General features: G+C 43.0%; 1 long non-coding RNA gene across 1 annotated transcript; it reads right to left on the reverse strand.

Moving 5' to 3' along the window:
• Positions 1-14,275: 14,275 nt before the first annotated feature.
• LOC141165152 (uncharacterized) lies at positions 14,276-17,140 on the reverse strand. The gene is made up of 4 exons (XR_012251070.1): positions 16,937-17,140; positions 16,684-16,749; positions 14,720-14,880; positions 14,276-14,383 (listed from the first exon to the last, which is right to left on the reverse strand). It is a non-coding gene; the product is annotated as an uncharacterized lncRNA (long non-coding RNA).
• Positions 17,141-19,794: the final 2,654 nt, after the last annotated feature.

Genomic DNA, 19,794 nt, shown 5'->3' on the forward strand with positions numbered 1-19,794 from the left:
GTAAGCCCACTCGGCAAGATACTACTCTAAGGACTCGACCCAGGGCCCCCGTGTAAGTCCTCATCTCTGCATAGGAGTTACAGGGTGAACGCCAGGACTTACCTGGAACCTGATAGTCCAAGTAGCCAGTCCAATCCTGTCTGTGGATCTTATCTTGAGCTGCTAGGTCACCAGACACACAGACAGAGCCTTGCTACAAAAATGCAGAGGACAAAAGCACAGCATTTACGCTATGTGGGTAAATGGCCTAAATCTTCACTTCAAGCACTTGTCAAGCTGACATGCAGTACGGTTTAGTGTGATAAGTTTATTAATTTTGTCACATGGTACAATCTACTTCTTGTAATAAATCTGAACACCTTTCAAGGTTGTTTAAACTTGAATCCTGCCCCTCCTTCTCATTTGGGAAGCTGTCTAAATCATGCAAGCCCTCACTATAGTGGAGGTGTTTCTACCTGGGATACTATACTGTGCGTGCAGATAGCTGCCCGTAATGTAAATTGTGCGACCCTGAGGCGGCTCTAGTGATTTACAGTTCAATTACATGCATAGAGGAAGAGGAATGGTACAAAGAAGGGACAGGCACAGCTCTCTTTGACTAAGCCTGGAGCTCTTCTCCTCGGAGGTTTGCGTGCAGGGAGGTTTGATCTGTCTGTGAAATTTCTTCTTATAACCTGAGGACAGACTCCAGACAGATGCACAAACTTGTGCTTTTCCTTGTTAGAAAGCTGTAACTATTTTCGTTTAGCACACTTTGTCCCATATCAGGCGTCTAAGTGATCTCAGAAATATGGATCCTTGTGCTGTCCTGTTTTCAGATTGTAACAATTGTTTCAAATCAAAGCAATCCTAGGCCTCCTTCACCCATTCTTATAAAACACATATGTGAAAAAACAGTACCGGTGTCATCAGTGTTTTCATCAGTGTGTCCGTTTTTACCATCAGTGTTTTTCCAGTATGGATAAAGAAAATAATTTACAAAGCTTTCCTATACTTTGCAGTGTTATGGACGGCACACAGTTGGCACACAGATGCCATCCGTGTGCTGTATGTGTTTTTCACGGACCCATAGACTTGTATTGGCCTTGTCATCCGTGAAACTGGAAAAAATGGACATGTCTCCGTGTGCTTTGCACAAACACACGATCTGTGTAAAAACACGGATATGTGAATAGCACCATGGATTATAATGGGTACATGGGGTATCCGTGAAAAAAACGGATAACACATATACTGGAAACACGGACATGTGAAGGAGGGCTAAGCAAGCATATCTTGGAAAGCTCTTTCATATGAAATATCTATGAGTGGTTGGAATACCCACGCTTTGTCTAATTGGAGGAATTTACTTCTCAGTACTTACAAATTTTGTCACGATCCACATTTGTGGAAAAACGTGCAACTTTTTGCATTATTTTGCTTCCATTGTCACATTTAAAAAGTAATTTGAAAAGTTGGTCTGACTTGTCGGGAGGCACGATCTCCCCCAAACTTACAGATTTACCATAAAACACACCAGAAATTGTTGCAAAAATGTACACATACAGTACTTAATTGAACAGGACAGGTACATAAGACATGCCAATCAGGAATCCATCTTGGCCATGACATCAGCACCGCTCAGCTCCCATTGCAATAGTGAACAGCACCAGACAACCCCTTTATCTATAAGTCTGTGCAGGACTTTTGCAACCAATATACAGTGCTGGCCAAAAGTATTGGCACCCCTGCAATTCTGTCAGATAATACTCAGTTTCTTCCTGAAAATGATTGCAATCACAAATTCTTTGGTATTATTCTCTTCATTTAATTTGCTTGCAAGGAAAAAACACAAAAGAGAATGAAGCAAAAATCAAATCATTGATCATTTCACACAAAACTCCAAAAAGGGCCAGACAAAAGTATTGGCACCCTCAGCCTAATACTTGGTTGCACTACCTTTAGCCAAAATAACTGCGAACAATCGCTTCCGGTAACCATCAGTGAGTTTCTTACAATGCTCTGCTGGAATTGTAGACCATTCTTCTTTGGCAAACTGCTCCAGGTCCCTGATATTTGAAGGGTGCCTTCTCCAAACTGCCATTTTGAGATCTCTCCACAGGTGTTCTATGGGATTCAGGTCTGGACTCATTGCTGGCCACCTTAGAAGTCTCCAGTGCTTTCTCTCAAACCATTTTATAGTGCTTTTGGAAGTGTGTTTTGGGTCATTGTCCTGCTGGAAGACCCATGACCTCTGAGGGAGACCCAGCTTTCTCACACTGGGCCCTACATTATGCTGCAAAATTTGTTGGTAGTCTTCAGACTTCATAATGCCATGCACACGGTCAAGCAGTCCAGTGCCAGAGGCAGCAAAGCAACCCCAAAACATCAGGGAACCTCCGCCATGTTTGACTGTAGGGACCGTGTTCTTTTCTTTGAATGCCTCTTTTTTTTCCTGTACACTCTGTGTTGATGCTTTTTCCCAAAAAGCTCTACTTTTGTCTCATCTGACCAGAGAACATTCTTCCAAAACGTTTTAGGCTTTCTCAGGTAAGTTTTGGCAAACTCCAGCCTGGCTTTTTTATGTCTCGGGGGAAGAAGTGGGGTCTTCCTGGGTATCCTACCATACAGTCCCTTTTCATTCAGACGTCGACGGATAGTACGGGTTGACACTGTTGTACCCTCGGACTGCAGGGCAGCTTGAACTTGTTTGGGTGTTAGTCGAGGTTCTTTATCCACCATCCGCACAATCTTGCGTTGAAATCTCTCGTCAATTTTTCTTTTCCGTCCACATCTAGGGAGGTTAGCCACAGTGCCATGGGCTTTAAACTTCTTGATGACACTGCGCACGGAAGACACAGGAACATTCAGGTCTTTGGAGATGAACTTGTAGCCTTGAGATTGCTCATGCTTCCTCACAATTTGGTTTCTCAAGTCCTCTTCTTTCTTTTCTCCATGCTCAATGTGGTACACACAAGGACACAGGACAGAGGTTGAGTCAACTTTAATCCATGTTAACTGGCGGCAAGTGTGATTTAGTTATTGCCAACACCTGTTAGGTGCCACAGGTAAGTTACAGGTGCTGTTAATTGCACGAATTAGAGAAGCATCACATGATTTTTCAAAGGGTGCCAATACTTTTGTCCACCCCCTTTTTTAGGTTTAGTGTGGAATTATATCCAATTTGGCTTTAGGACAATTCTTTTTGTGTTTTTTTCATTGAAGACAAATTAAATGAAGAGAATAATACCAAAGAATTTGTGATTGCAATCATTTTCAGGAAGAAACTGAGTATTATCTGACAGAATTGCAGGGGTGCCAATACTTTTGGCCAGCACTGTATGAATTAGTGAATATAGGTTTTTCCTACTTCTATTTCAGGTAACTTGTTTAAATTTTAGCAAGAAATGTAGAGTCATACAATGATGCAAATATACAGCAGCTAAATTCCATTCTTCACTATTGCATTACTTCATTAATGCAAAATCCAATTCTTTGCAAAAGTTCATATTGCAATATGGCTCATATAATTTACATAAGAAATAGAAAAAAGACTATGAATATAAGTGGAATAATAGAAATAAAGAATTAAAAAAATGTAATTCAGTAACTGGGCAAATCTAGCCAAAGAAGTAAAATATCACGTGGGGGATTTATCAAGGTGTATATACTAGTTTTATGGGATTAAAAAGTTACATGTTTGAAAACCAAATAGGTAGAAATGTATAATTTCCCATAAGCCAGTTTAATTAGATTCATCTCATGTTTGCTCCATAATTATTCCTTTTTTCAGCTGCTCATACCAGTGTTTTTAATTTTTTTTATGTGGGAGAGCTTATCGCAAGGGAATTGGCATAAATTATAGTATAGATTTGATTTTTTTGGGGGGGGGGGGCACAGACTACAGGAATTAGCCTGCTAGTGAATTTATTACTCTGTATGGCTTATTCTTAAAACTGGCATAAAAAATGCAGTCTTAGTAGATTCCCCCATCAGTATTTTACTTTAAATGATATTGTCCTCCTAAATTATAATTGTTAAATGTTTCCCCCTTTTGTCGTGTGCGTGCGTACAGTCTGGGACAAAAAGCATGTTTAGTTAATAAGTTAATGAACTACGGAGTGTCCTTGCAGATAGACAACTTGATTAGGGAATTTCAGGAGGATAGCGTGCGGAGTTGGGGTGGTGAGTAGATTGTAAACGTGGTAAACCTTCACCTATTAAATATAGAATATTAGAATAAAGGACTCAAGCAGAATTATTTTAAAACTGTAAATGCTATTATTAAAATGATTGTACGAGTCTTAGGTTAAAATCTAGTTATTATGACGGCTGTGAGAGTGTACACTCGATTTCTACATGTGTTTCATAAAAAGCCCAAGAGGTTGTTTGGCCTCATGGTACTGTCATCAATGTCAGATCAGTGGGGGGAAGAAAACCAGTAGCTGAAATCAGTGTCGTACCGCCAATGGCGGCAGGCCACGCCACTGCTATGGGGTCCGAGAGCTGGGATGGCCCTCACTAGGCCCTCACTACACCGGGCCCCGCCTCCGCCTGTCAGCACCCGCACTGCCACCCGCACAGAATGATGGGGGTGGAAGCTTCTGCTGAAGCTCCCTCCTCCATCATCATTGCTTGCACTGACGGCCAGAGGGGGGGACCAGTGCGAGCAATGATGATGGAGGAGGGGGCGTCAGCAGACGATTCCACCCCCATCATTCTTCCTCAGCGTCTGACGTGTCAGAGCAGCGGAAGCGATGACGTCATTACAGGGCGCCTGCTCATAGGAGATGTCCGGCGCTTCACATCTCACACAGAGGAGACTGGAGAATCGGGTGGAACCAGAAGAGGTTAGTACTGTATTTATTTTTTTTAAATCAGTGATCGGTGGTCATAATAAAGTATGGGGGGTGCATTATATTGTGTGGAGGACTGTGGGGGAGTGCATTATATTGTGTGAATGACCATGGGGGTGCATTATGCTGTATGGAAGACCACAGGGGGTGCATTATACTGTATGGAGGACCATGGGGGTGCATTATACTTTATAGAGGATCATGAGGGTGTGTTATACTGTATCAAGGACCATGGGGGATGCATTATATTGTAAGGAGGGCCATGGGGAGAGCATTTTATTGTATGGAGGACCATGGAAAAAGCATTTTATTATATGGAGGACCATGGAGGGTGCATTATATTGTATAAAGGTCCATGGGGAGTGCATTATATTGTATAGAGGACCATGGGGAGTGCATTATATTCTATGGCTGACCATGGGGAGTGCACTATGTTTTATGGAGGACCATGGGGGGTGCACTATATTTTATGGAGGACCATGGGGAGTCCACTATATTTTATGGAGGACCATGGGGAGTGCATTATACTATATGGAGGATTATGGGGGGTGCATTATACTATATGGAAGTCAATGTGGGGCCATTATAATATGTGGGGGTCCATTATAATGTATGCAAGCTGTTATACAGTGTGAAGGTTTGTGTGGGGTCCATCATAGTGAGTGGGGCCATTATACTGTTTGAAGGGCTAGTGCTGGCCATTATACTGTATTTAGGCCCATTATAGTGCATGGAGAGCTGTGTTGGGATCACCATACTTTGCCTTGGGAGTTGAGGTGGGGTACAGTAGGGTCATTATACTGTGCATGTGGAGGAATTCATCATACTGTGTTTGGCGGGCACTTTTGTTTGCATAATACTTTGTGGGAGCAATGAAAGAGGAATGTAGGACTTCAGCAGGAGGAAAATTACTATGTAAGAGCTGGAAAGTTGTGAGATATGCTCTTCTGTGTCCCGACAATTATTATTATTTTTTTTTTTGGGGAGGGGGCCATGAGCGTAACATCAGCTCCATTCACTGGGGAGTGGCCATTGCCAAGAACTGCAGTTCAGCTCCTATACAATTTCAGATCGAGTGTTGGACTCCAGGCCCAGAATGGCAATCTGCCCGACCTGATGGGGCAGGGCCGTCTGTGGGCTGGCTGCTGCGGGAGACATTAGGTGGAGCAATGAGAGCAGTCAGATTTTTTGTTTTCTATTAATAGTTTACCCACCCCAACCCAATGGCCAGAATATGGCAGATAGCTGGAAGAAATGGGAGGCAGAAAAGCTGATCTCACCAATCTTTTGACATCACAGGGAGCTGTCAGCCTGTGCACAACACCGTCAGTGTGTGCAGGAACCTTAGGAAGGAGTCCAGAAGGAGTAGCTGGAGACTGAGTATGCGTAGTTACCCATTGGCTGGTAATAATTGTAAAACGGCTTGCACATCCTGCTATCGGCATTGCAGAAAGTGAGGAAGTGGAATTGTACATCATGCTGGTCACATTAATCAGAGCAATAGCAAAAAAAACGGAGCACTTAGAGATTAGGAGTAGTGATTTACTGACGGTGGTCCCACAGCTCTGAGCTTTTTCTAGTCAGTGAAGGATCAGGTTTCTTATCCACACACAGCACCGATCGGCCAGCATGGAGCTCTGAGCACACAGTCATCAAATCACTGATTTGAGTAGCATACTTGGGGGTAAAGGGTCTGGTTGCCCCTGGCCCCTCACTTGGAGGGGCCCACCCAGAGTGACCACTACTCTAAACTGTATCAGTGTTTACAGTATTCTAATAGTTAAACGCTACAGTAGAGCAGGGGGACAAGGTCTCTCTACACTATCGCTCTCTGTTCAGTAGGCCACAGTTCGCTTTAGACCTGCAGCCTACAGAACCGCAGTGAGACGCAATGGACGAGTCCCGGGTGGGGGCTAAGTGATGTCATTGCATCAGGACGCTGACATCCTGTGCATGCCCCAACGCAATGACATCACCATGTTGGTCCATCCACTCCTTGCTGCTGTCTGCCAGGAAACTCTTCAGGATCAAGGTTTAGGTGAGAATAGTACAAGTAGTAAAACTTGTAGGGGGACTGTGGAGGCATCACACAGTGTGGAGACATTATACTGTTTTTAGGGGGAATTTGGGGACAGCTCTGACTTCTCAGGACAGCGGGTACGATGGCGTCACTACATCACGCCCCCTGTGCTGAGCTTCAGAATATACAGTGCAGAGAACAGGGAGAGGTTATTATTTTTTTTAATCAATAAGTACATTGTGGGGGCCATTATACTATTTGGAGGGCCATGTGGGGACATTATACTTTTTGGAGGGCTATGTATGGGGCCATCATACTGTGTGGTGGTCATTATACTGTTTGGAGGGCTATGTAAGAGAGAAAGCTGGGCAGATTCAGAGCACTATTAACCTGCAGATTAACCCCATATCTGCAGGTTAATAGCGTTTTTTCACTTGACAGGTTCCCTTTAAATTGACTTCCTGTAATTGGCCATTCATTATTGGGGGGTGGGGCTGCTTCTTGATTTGTGGAAACTTGCCATCATCATTTTAGGTAGATGTACCCTAATCTTCTCATGAACCTGACATATTTATATGTGATACATTTGAGGTGACAGTTGCAAATTTGTAGGGTTAAACACAGCTGCAGGAATGGTGCAGAGCACCAGGCCAGCAATTTTTAAATTAATTTATTTGTTTATATACTTATTTATTTTAGTGCTGGAGTGGTGTCACTAATCTAAGTTCCCTGTCCCTAATCTTATACTCACCAGCCGCTATCATCAGCTATTATTTGCGCCGCTCCGGTTGTCTTCTACAGGTTGTGACCTGTTGGATCGTTCCAGTGTTTGATCTTGAGTTGGAAGTCACAACTCAATGTAAATCTATGAGAGACATAACGAGGCCCTCATAGACTTACATTGACAGCTTGTGACCGTTATCTCTGAATTCCAGTCAGTCAGAAGTAAGAAGTTACAAGATAGTGGATTGGGACCAGAGTGGCACTTGGTAGAGCTGAAGACGGCGACTGGTAAGTGTAAGACTAGGGTCAGGGAACTTAAAATAGTAGTGATTTGTAGTGACAACTAAAAATTTTCCATTTACACGGACTGACCAGTGGCACTAAATGAGCTGTTTACACAAGCAGACCAAAGACACTGATGCACACTGAGTGATCTGAAAGATTTAAAAGATCGCACAGAGCACATAGGCTGCCACTGTTCTCAATAGTGCGACTCCTGTTTACACAGGACAATACAACACCGAGAACTCTGATCTTTGCGCTGCACAAAAGATCATTCCACCCAAAGATTGTTTTGTCCAGCAGCCTGTTTACACTGAAAGATTACTGTGAAAAAAATGCTCTTAAGGGTATGTGCCCACGATGCGCTTTTCAAGCGTTTACGCTGCAGAATTTCCGCAGCGTAAACGTTTGGGAAACGCTTGGTAAACCTTCCCCCATGGTCTCCAATGCAATTCCGCACTTTCAATGCCCATGCTGCGTTTTTTTCCGCAGCGTTTATGCTGCGCTCAAAAATACGCAGCATCTCCATTAATTTTGTGGACACGCAGCGTAATTGCCGCCATTGACTTGCATTAGAACGCGCCAATTCCGCAAGACTGCATCTGTACTTGCGTAATTGGCGCGTTCTCATGTGTGGATGGTACCCAAGTCTGGAGGAGAGGAGAGTCTCATCCAGACCTGGGTACCATACAATCTGTAAAAAAAAAAATTTAAAATAAAAAATAAAGTTTATACTCACCTTCCGATGTCCTCCCGGTGTTTTGTCCACGCCGTCCGGTCCCTTGCAATGTTCGCGCTGTTGTGAAGGACCTGCCATGACGTCACTGAGTCATGTGACCCATCACATGACTCAATGACGTCACCGCAGGTCCTTCACACCACCGCAAGCAATGCAAGAGACCGGACACAGCAGAGATGACACCGGGAAGACACCGGAATGTGAGTATAATCTTTTTTTTACATTTTTTTACCATTCTTATTCTTTTTTTTAACTATTACTTGGTCACACTATATAAATCCAAATTAATGGACATGCTGCGTATTTTTTAGCGCAGCATAAACGCTGCGGAAAAGTACGCAGTATGGGCATTGAAAGTGCGGAATTGCATTGGAGACCATGAGGGAAGGTTTAGCAAGCGTTTCCCAAGCGTTTACGCTGCGGAAATTCCGCAGCGTAAACGCTTGAAAAACGCATCGTGCGCACATACCCTAAGTGTGGCCCTATTGAACTATTGGGGTGCAGATATGTTATGCAGCTCCTGTTGGATTTATTGGACAAATGAAATGCTCTATTGTATAAGAGCCACAGGTTACTTGTAAATAAATGACAGACTGCTGCTTCTGTTCTACAGTCAGCTCCCTATCTGCTAATGACACATTAGATCACATAAAAGAGTTAATACTTTGAACCTGCCTGATTTGTGCACTTCACACCCTTAGCGTGATGCTGATACTACTATGTAGCACGCGTGTGACCTCCGACATCTCATCTACATGTGTATGTGTGTGAGTGTGACAAGCATAGCGTGCGAGTCTGTGGATATCAGAGAATCTGCAACTACAAAAGGGTGGAGCAAGGTTTAGGAAAACATGATCTTGCTACACCCTGAAAAACAGCTTTCTGTCATTCATAGCTCCTTGCATGCAAGCAGGAACACTAAGATAAACAGCTGGGAAATCACACACTTCCGACACACCGGCTGGTCCTGCGCTAAGGTGTCATTATAACCTGCTGGACTCAAAGCTGCTGCTTTTCCAAACTGTTTACCTTTACTGGAAGAATAATAATTATAAAGGGTCTCCAAACATTAAAAAAATAAGGCCAGTGCTACCCTGAAGGAACTGTGTCCAATGGACATGTACCAACTGAGAGCAGCACTTGTATAATGTAACCCTGTGGTGTGCCAGGTGTTTTCCCAAAATGTCTAGTAGTAAGGGAGAGACTGTGTAGCCGTTATAGTACCTCACTACAGTGCACTATATAATGTTTTCTGCCCATTGAGGTATCTTAAGGGGGGTTTCCAGGCTTACTGTATTGATGCCTATCCTTACCCAGCCCCCCCTCCCACCAATCAGCTATTTTTATTGACTGAGGTCAGCTCTGTTCACCTTATAGTGACTTTTTTCATGTACTGCAACTCAGTTCCCAGGTATTTCAATAGGAGCTGAGCTGCAGTCCCCAGGAACAAGCACCAAACAGTGAACAAAGCTGTGCCGCTCTGCTCCTTTCATGTCGATATCAATACTGGATAGGTCATCAATATCTTCAAGGGTTTTTCTCAACATTTATGTCCAGGAGCACACAGCTCCCCAGTATCCTGACTTACTGGTTGCTGGGTGTGGGCACTCTTCTTTGACTGACAGTTCATGCCAACATAATCGTGGTGCCGCTGACCTGACTTTTTGCCAGCAATGTAGAATAGGTTATACATGTCTGATAGCGAGCTGCCCTCCACTTGGATTCTAACTGACCCGCAAGACTAAGGTGTCTGTATGGAGCAGTGGTCTATCTGATACAGTTGATACTATTTAGAGACACTATATTGTGACATGCAGAAGTAGTGCTGTTGCTTCAAAAGCATCCAGCAACTATAAGAGTTAACACAATCACAAGAGACAGGAAGTGTTGTGTTTCAGAAGCATCCAGCAACTAGAGGGGTTAACACAGTAGCAGGAGACAGGGAGTGTTTAGCAGAGCCCCAGGGGGATTGTGGGGAAGTTGTTTACTGTCTGGCTGGAGTCAAAGAGAAAGGTGGTGTGTGATCTATATCTCACAGAAGGCAAGGGAACAGAATTTAGGTCAGGAGGGAAGCTAAACACAGGTCAGATAGACTCCCTGAACTAATAGTGCAGAGTATTATTGGGCAGAAAGATAAGGACTGGAAGGATTTGTGTCACAGGGATCATCTCCCTCATCAAACCCCCCCCCCCCTCCATCTCCATGCAAGATAATGAATGCTAAACTATTGTGTTCTTGTGAAGGAAAAACCTGTGGTTGTGTATGCATAGAAGTGTGCTGTGAAGAGATCTAATCTGTGCTGAATTATGCTACTGAAGAGAAGCCTGTTGCTTCAAAGAGTTAAATGGTACTGGCCGTACTTGATTAAACTCCACTGTTCAACTGTTTATGAAGACTCTTGTCAGATGTGTCTGGTCAGCAATTGAATCTATCGTGTGCCTGAGAGAGCTGCAGTATATGGTCGCCCTGGGTAACGGTTCCCCCAGGATTCCAACGAATTCATGAAACCTGTCTCGCCCTATCTGAACCTAGCGGCATTCTTGTAACTATATACATTTGAGAAACTTTATTTAGTCAGAGCCTTGAAAAAGACAACTATTTATTACAGGGATATTCCATCTATGATCACCTCCGCATTGGGCCACTGACATCATGTCTACAGATCCCTGGGTTGCACGCACGACCAGCAGATATCATGCACCTGTCTTTTTACTAGAATAGAAGCCAGAATACCTCTTTAATAACCATTGCTTTAATTTTTATTTTATAAATCAACAGTACACCTGAAAATAAGCAACTTTGTAATATATCTCATCAGAGAAATCTGCTTCTTTCTCTGCCAGTCATTATCAAAATTCTCAATTATGAGGTAAAATCTGTATTCAGTGAAGACAGACTTTCCCATTACTGAAATAGGAGATGGCAGGCGCTACTGATGAAATAATGTGTAGATGGGAGGAGCTACAGGCAGAACTCCTCCCTCCTCCTATCTACATAGAATGTCCTCAGTAGCAGCTGTAAGGGTCGGCGTCACCACCCGGCGCACCCGGACAAGTGCTGGGGCCCTGAGCAAGCAGGGGGCCCTGAACAAGCAGGGGGGGCCCACTCACCGCTGGGGACACCTGCACACTGTGGGGCCCGTGATTCGGGGGGGCCCAGTGCCAGCACGAGCGCTGGCACCGGGCCCCCCATTGTTTAAACTGCTTGCAATACTTACCTCTGACTGTTCCTCCGCTGCTGCGGTATCTTCCGCTTCTTCTGACTCTGTGACGTCTGAGGGCAGAGGGCGAGATGACGTCACTACAGCGAACCCTCTGTGCTGAGCAGTCACAGTGCAGAGAGATGGAAGATGCTGAGGAGTCCGGACCTGCGGCCAGCAGGGAACGAGGAGAGGTAAGTATTTGATTTTTTTATGTATGGAGCATTGTATGAGGGCCCATACTGTATGGAGCAATATATGGGGTCCATACTGTATGGAGCTGTATATGGGGCCCATTCTGTATGGAGCATTATATGGGTCCCATACTGTATGGAGCATTATATGGGGCCATTATTCTGCATGAAGCAATATATGGGACTCATTATTCTGTAAGAAGCAATATATGGGGCTCATTATACAGTATGGAGCACTATATGGTGCCCATAATACTGTATGGAGGACTATGTGGTGCCCATGATACTGAATGGAGGACTGTGTGGTGCTCATAATACTGTATGGAGGACTATACTGTGCGGTCAAAAATGAAATCTATTGAATCCCCCCAGGTCACGCACTGTGCGCTGCGAGGATTCGCTGGTTTCTGAGCTACTGTACAATTTACAATAGATATCACCCATGTAATGTAAGAAATACGTTAAATCTTTAACATTGTACTATTTATATATTTCTCTGTCGTATCTGTGCATCATGAATCGTGGTATGTGTTAAATGGGCCCACTGAGAATTTTTCGCCTGGGGCCCACAAAAACCTGGAGCCGGCCCAGGCAGCTGTCATCTACTATTTCAGTAATCGGAAAGTCGGTCTTTATTGAATACAGATTTTACCTCAGAATTGAGGATTTTGATAATGACTGATCAATTCTGGCAGGAGAAGAAGCAGATTTCTCTGATAAGATATATTACAATGTTGCTGATTTTCATGTGTACTATTGATTTATACAATAAAAATTAAAACCATGGTTACTCTTTAAATAGTATTTGTATAATAAAATCAAATGTTTTTCTCCCAATATAATCCACTGATACATCCAATTATTTAAAGGTGGAAGTATAAGTTAATCTTTACTTATTTTTGGCATATATCTTAGCACGTTCACATGTTGTAACATCAAAAATTGCACTCTCCATGCCAGTCTGGCAGCCATCATGGAAGCTAGAGGAATAGATAAGGTAGCAGGTGGTAAATGACACGCCCAGGGGATGGGGACGACTCGATACCCGGGCCTTTGCCTGGTTTGGGAATGTCGCGATGGTCGGCTCCCGGGCCCGTACCCTGGGGTCACTCTTGAAAAAGGGGATTGGAACTTGGATAGAAATAAAAATAAAGTAAATAGTTTGTGACGCCACCTGTGGTACCTGGTAATGATTACCAGCGCTGCTGCAGACCTCCGGGGGGTGATGGGATGGCAGCTGGTATGTTTCTGCTCCCCACAGGCGGAGCGGGCCCCCGGGGCAGTGTGGAGTTTGATGGTGGGTGGTGATGCTGGGGCTTGTAGTGCAGGCGGGATGGCATGGCAGGAGTAACTGACAGAGACAGGGGATGCGCTTCAATACCTTTACTGGTGCGGATGTCAGGTACGGTCCAGGGTACTCAGTAGAATAGGTGCACTTCAGGACTTCTCCCCAGTGAGTGGGTATAAGGCCTCCTGGTCCGTGTCTGCCTCTCTGTATGCTCCTGGCCTGCCTGCAACTGGGCCTAGCTTATGTGTCGTGCTGTTCCTTCACCTGTCGCTTGGTAGTGGGACCTTCTGCTGGCAACCACTATCCCTGGTCGCCGGGGCCTTCGTGGTTCCTGGTCCTGTAATGGGTCTAGCTTCAGGGGTGCCAGCGACTTGTAGTCCTCCTGGAATGCCGGTGGTCCCTACTGGGTATAAAGGATTTAATATATAGACGCTCAGAACTTAATCACAACATCCATGATTTTCATTATCAAACAATTTAAATTTTATTGATTAATCAAAACACCAAAAAGAAATTAGAATAAGACTCAAGACACAACATTAAAAGCAAACTGGTATAAGCAATGATACAGGAGATGTTTACTAAAGATTAAATATCATGATCAATTTCAAAGAAAAAATTCATAAAAATTCATAGAACAAGCTGCATATAAATACATCTATCACAACCTCAAACCTTTTTTCAAAAAAATCGTACTATTAAATGCCAAAGTGGCACAGTGAGGAGATAAATTAATCAGCAGCTTGCAATATGAAACAAAGCACTACTATCCACAAATAGATCAGACATAGAAATACATAATTTCATAATTAATCATAAAGGGATCTATCAACATTGATTAAATTAATAAATACAAATTTCTCAAAAATAAATATTTAAAGTGCAGTGCACAAAGGATCCAATCCTAAAGTGACATAGTGCAATAATGAAATACTCATGTAAAGCCTGCAAGTGGTACTACATAAAGCAAGGCAATTGTTGATATACCTGTATTCATCCTGCAAACACCATACGCAAAAATAGACGCACTCCCAAGGCCACGACCAAAAGTATGAGATCCATATATGAAACATCTGCCACAAGTAAACATGACCATCAAATAACTAGAAAATAGAAAAAAGCATTATATCCAAAATCCAGCCTGAAAACATATATCATGCACCAAAATTAACCCCAAAACGCATTAAATTTACACCAAACAAATAAAACAACATAAAATTAGGTGCATCAAATAATGCACTGCATAAAAATAATAATATATGCAAAGAAACAGCAGCCAAGGGTCTATAGTATATATCATAAATAACTTGAAAAACCCCATTGATCATTTAAGCCGTGTGGCTTCATAGTTCTATGTATCGTTATCCAACGGCATTCTTTTTGCGATAGTTTTCTCATAAGATGACCCCCACGTATACCCAAATGAACAGTATCAATACCTCTAACTTGTATATCGATATTCCCCATTGGATGATGATCACGAAAATGAGCCGGCAAAGTCCTCAATTTGGCAGTTTCCTCTTTATAAGTGCCATCTGCATTTAATGTTCTTGCTGCCTTGATTTCCCTCACATGTTCTTGTATTCGCACACGCAGTTGTCTGGTGGTAAGTCCAATATAAATCAGGCCACACGGGAAAGTAAGATGATATACGACAGCTGTAGTTTTACATGTGATAGTGTGAACAATCTTGAAAGTGCGAGAGCCAGCAGAGTTAAAAAAACTGTCTGTCTTAATCATAAATTTACATATACGGTACTACAATCACCGCATGATTGAGATCCCCATTTTGGTCCTCTAGAATCAAATATGAAAGTTGACTTGGGAGGAATATAGTGACTATGTACTATGAATTCTCCGATGGTTTTGCTCCTTCTGGCAGTAATTAGTGGGCGATCCTCAATCAATTTGGTCAACTCTGCGTCCTGTTTCAAAATTGGCCAAAAACGATTAAATATAGCAGACATATCCTTCCACCTACTATGGAAATTAGTAATAATCCTTAGTCTTGAATCATCTTTCTTGGTACACTTACTGTGAAGAAGAGTATTTCGTTCCATGCATCTAGCCTGCTGATAGCAACGATCAATATCATTCACCTTATAGCCACGACGTAAAAATCTCTATGTCAAATTTTCAGCTTGAACCTCAAATTCATGGTCTGTATCACAAATACGACGAGCTCTGATGAATTGTCCCTTTGGGATGGCTCTGATAGTATGCGCTGGATGTGCTGATTTGACATGTAATATAGAGTTAGTACTGGTACTTTTTCGATATATACTGCTATGAATGGTACCCAACTGATCAACAGTAAGTAATAAGTCCAAAAAATCTATTTTTTCTCTCGTAATATTAAAAGTCAGCTTAACATTCCAATCATTGTTGTTTAAGTGTGCCAAAAATCGATCCAATTCCTTTCTCTCCCCCTGGCAGATAAAAAGAACATCATCTATAAATCTCATCCAACTAATTACAGATGGTTCTGATACATTGAATAAATAGGGCAGCATATGATCCCGCTCCCAGAGACCCATAAAGAGGTTGGCATATGAGGGTGAAAAAGTCGCCCCCATTGCCACACCCCGTTGCTGTAAATAAAAACGATTTTTAAATATAAAATAGTTATGGGTCAATGTAAATTCTAATAGCTCCAAAATGAGCTCTTGCAGTTTGGCATCTATACCCTTGTTGGTAAAAAAGAATTTTGCTGCCAACAATCCATAATGATGATCAATACACGTATACAGGGATTCAACATCCCCACTTACAATATACATATCTGGCTCAAATGTTATCTCCTGTAGTCTCTGCAACACATCTCCTGAGTCCTTTATATATGATGGAAGTTCTAATATACAAGGTTTCAAGTAGAAATCTAAAAATCTACAAACTGCCTCACACAAACCACCACAGCCTGAAACTATGGGCCTTCCAGGAGGATTATGTAGATCCTAATGGATCTTTGGAAGAAAGTAGATGGTAGGTACAATAGGATGCAGGGTACGCAACCCTTCCCAGATGGCCTTAGTAATGCATCCTTGTTCAAGAGCTATATCCAAAAGAGAAAACAATTGTTTCTGAAATGTAGCAGTGGGATCAGTGCTGAGTCTCTGATAACAAACAGTATCATTAAACTGTTTGAGAGCTCCCCTTTCATATAATTCAACAGGCCAGATTACAACATTTCCGCCTTTATCGGCAGATTTAATTACCACTTGTTTCATACTACCCAATTCCTTTAATGCTCATCGCTGTGAAACAGTAAGATTATCATAGGGTCTCTTAATAGATAGTTGGTATAATTCATTAACCACCATCCTCACAAAAACTTCCAAAGATGAATTAAGTGTCAAAGGGGGAAAATGTATTGATTTTTTCTTAATGAAATTAGGAAACTTACTTTCCATCGGTTCTATCTGCTTAAGCAACAACTCTTCTAATATCCGGAGCGCTTCCAATTCTGCCTCTGTAGAAAAAGGTGTATTGAGGAATCTTTTATTGTGACATTTTTTTAAAAGAAGCTTACGAGCAAACAAAAAAACATCCTTAATAACTGAAAAGGTGTCATAGGCCGCCGTAGGGCAGAAAGATAGCCCTAGAGACAAAACAGAGATCTGATCAGGGGTTAATTCTACATCAGAAAGGTTAATTACCTTCAGGTCATCATTCTGTTTGTAATTTTGGTCTCTGTTTTCATATCTCCGTCCAAAGGTCATCTGACGAGTATTATATCGTCTAGGGTTAATCATGTGCTCACTGGATACAGTTCCATCCGCTTTGAGTGATGAACTGCTAGAGGCAGAGCTGGTGGAATTAGAACGAGACCGTTCACGATGTATGTTCCATTTGTATACTCTCCGAGATTGATAATCGGCTTGATCACGTTGGAATTTATTCTGTTTGGTTCTTTGTAAATCATTTTCCCATTTCAAAAACTCTTGTTAAGATCCTCCTCAAAAGCAGTTAATTCAACTAATGGTAATTTCTCCTTTAATTTATCCTGTAGCGGTGGTATCTGTCCCTCCAAAGTTTCCAAATTTTTAAGGTCATAAGCAATAAGTAATTGCAAAAAAGTTTGTGAGCAGATATGGCATGCTTCTTCCCATTTTTGTGTAAAGGTACAATCTTCAACCGGAAATGAGGGAAAGACTTGTATAAAGGACCCTGTAGGTGCAGACCCGGTGTCCGGTTTGTATCTTCGGGGTGAGCCTAGGATGCTCCTCTGTCCCTTCAACTCCTCTCTCCTCTCCTCTTTGCCGTCGGCCACACTCGGGGCCCTCAATACGGCAGCATCCGTGCTGCGTCTTCGCTGCTCTCAGCGTCGGCACGCTCTCAGACTCTCTGACTCTGTCTGACTGACTGACTCTAACTGAACTGCCTGGTTCCACCCTCCATATATATATATCCCTAACGGGCTCCCTCTGGTGGTATGAGGTGGAAGGGTGGAGGTGTTTGTATGTAATGAGGGCCTCTTGTGGAGAAGTCCGTCCATGCACCCTGGGGGTCCTGTGGTACCTGTGAACAGCCAGGTGCCACATAAACATGGTAATCACTTTTCAGTCCTAGGGTGGAAAGTCGCTGGCGAGTAGATTTGCTTCATTTGAAAGTGTTGGGTTGCAGTTGCATTAAGTCACACATTGCTGCACGACTACACCAACATTCACATTTCAATCGTCTTGACGTGACCAAATCTAGAAGCTTTGCCATCTGGATTCTACAGTCATACTTCCTTGTAATTTCTTCATCCAAGCCTGTATGGCATGGCCTTGAAGGGAGTTTAGGATACTTCTAGTGCTGGTCCATTCTTCTTACTTTCATCCTAGGACATCCCAGTTCCCACCTACTTCATATTCTTTACAGGGGATGAGGGCAGCAGCAGTAATATCTCAGTCCTTGGGGAAATGGAGCAAAGCGAACTGGAGTTTCTGTTGTGTATTTGTATGTTTCAAAAGTTCTGCCAATTATTCTTAGAAGAATGAAACAGACCACCATTAAATGGCTACTAATATGGCTCTGTTGTGCAAGACTGTATGCTGAACATGTGTAGCGCTGGAGCTGCAACCTGGTTCACTCAGTAGTTAACAGACTGCCTGTCTACTGAAACCATAACTATGAGTTTCATGCTTTCAGGCCAAGAAACTGTTTCTGGCGGTCACCATGGAGAGCAGTAAATGATGTACTGCCACTTGTCAATCATGTCATCCACATCTCCGGCCATCAGCCGTCACTGTAACAAAAGCATTGTCATTACGGGGATTTACAGGCTGGGGAAGTATGCGGCATGGAACTTATGTACTTCTAGAAAATATTCACACCTAAACCTCTCCAGTTGAACCACTTTTTATGCACACATCTATGCAGTTTTATTTCAACATCACTTTAAAAGAAAGAGAATTTTGGAATCATACAGAGATAAGAGACAAGCAAGACTGCTCAGTAATATGGTTATATAAAGAGATATGCAAACTCGCAACTCAATGCCAGCCTTGGAGAACATTTCTTAATGAATGTAGACCATTAGAGAGATGATCTTACAGGAGCAGGGCAGGTACTAAAAGTGCATTAGAAAAGTGTTAGTTATGAGGAGTTAAAACTAATGAAAGGGGGTGAAATTAGTAGTGGAAAATTTCTTTAATAATGTCCCCTGAGTCCCTCCATGTACAGCTCACCCATACACAGTATAATGCCCCACAGCTCCCCTATACATAGTATGATGAGCCCTCAGTTCCCCTATACATAGTATGATATCCTCACTGCTCCCCCAAAACAGAGTATAATGTCCCTCATAGCAGTCCTCATGGTGCCCTCTGTAGTCCCCACACTTTATGATGGCCCTCGCAGTAGTCCCCACACTTTAGGATGGCCCCCACATTAGTCCCCACTTTAAGGGCCTCTACATTAGCTCCCATACTGTATGGGCCCCCTCCCCCCCACAATAGTTCCTACACTATATGATGGTCCCCAAATAAGCCCCCATAATGTATGATGGCCCCCCACATTAACTGCCATGCTGCATAGTGGCCTCCACACTGTGAGGGCCCCCCACAGTAGTCCCCAAAATGGGCTTGTGCTAGCTAGGGAAACAACCTAGGGAGGCAGTGGCTCCTTAAGTGCTTTGTCAAACCCAAAACAAGTGACAGATAAATTAGTCCCATGAAAGCTAATGAAACTAGTACATCAGACAGCTGCTTCTTTATTAAAAGCCTTTGATTGTGCTTACTATCACCCAAGTGCTACTTGAAGAAGGTGCTGCATGCCACACAAAAATAAAACATATCACCCAAAAAAAGTGTCCAACACTGTGGGAACTTTGATGAACTTTATGGGCATCCAGACCTTGGGCATCCATCTGCTCCTGCTTCTGTCATCGATCAGCATCGCGCCTTTGTTGTGGGTGACGCAGGGTAACAATGCTGCAGCTCTTTTTGATATTCTGGGACTTGTGGTACCATCCAGTCTGGGAGCTTGGGGGGTAATTCCTAAACATGGTTATCTCATTAGCTCCCTTCTG

This window comes from Phyllobates terribilis, unplaced genomic scaffold (genome assembly GCF_046119375.1).
Source record: "Phyllobates terribilis strain yellow unplaced genomic scaffold, ASM4611937v1 Scaffold_11__3_contigs__length_659146591, whole genome shotgun sequence".
In the NCBI taxonomy this organism is placed as follows: Eukaryota; Metazoa; Chordata; class Amphibia; order Anura; family Dendrobatidae; genus Phyllobates; species Phyllobates terribilis.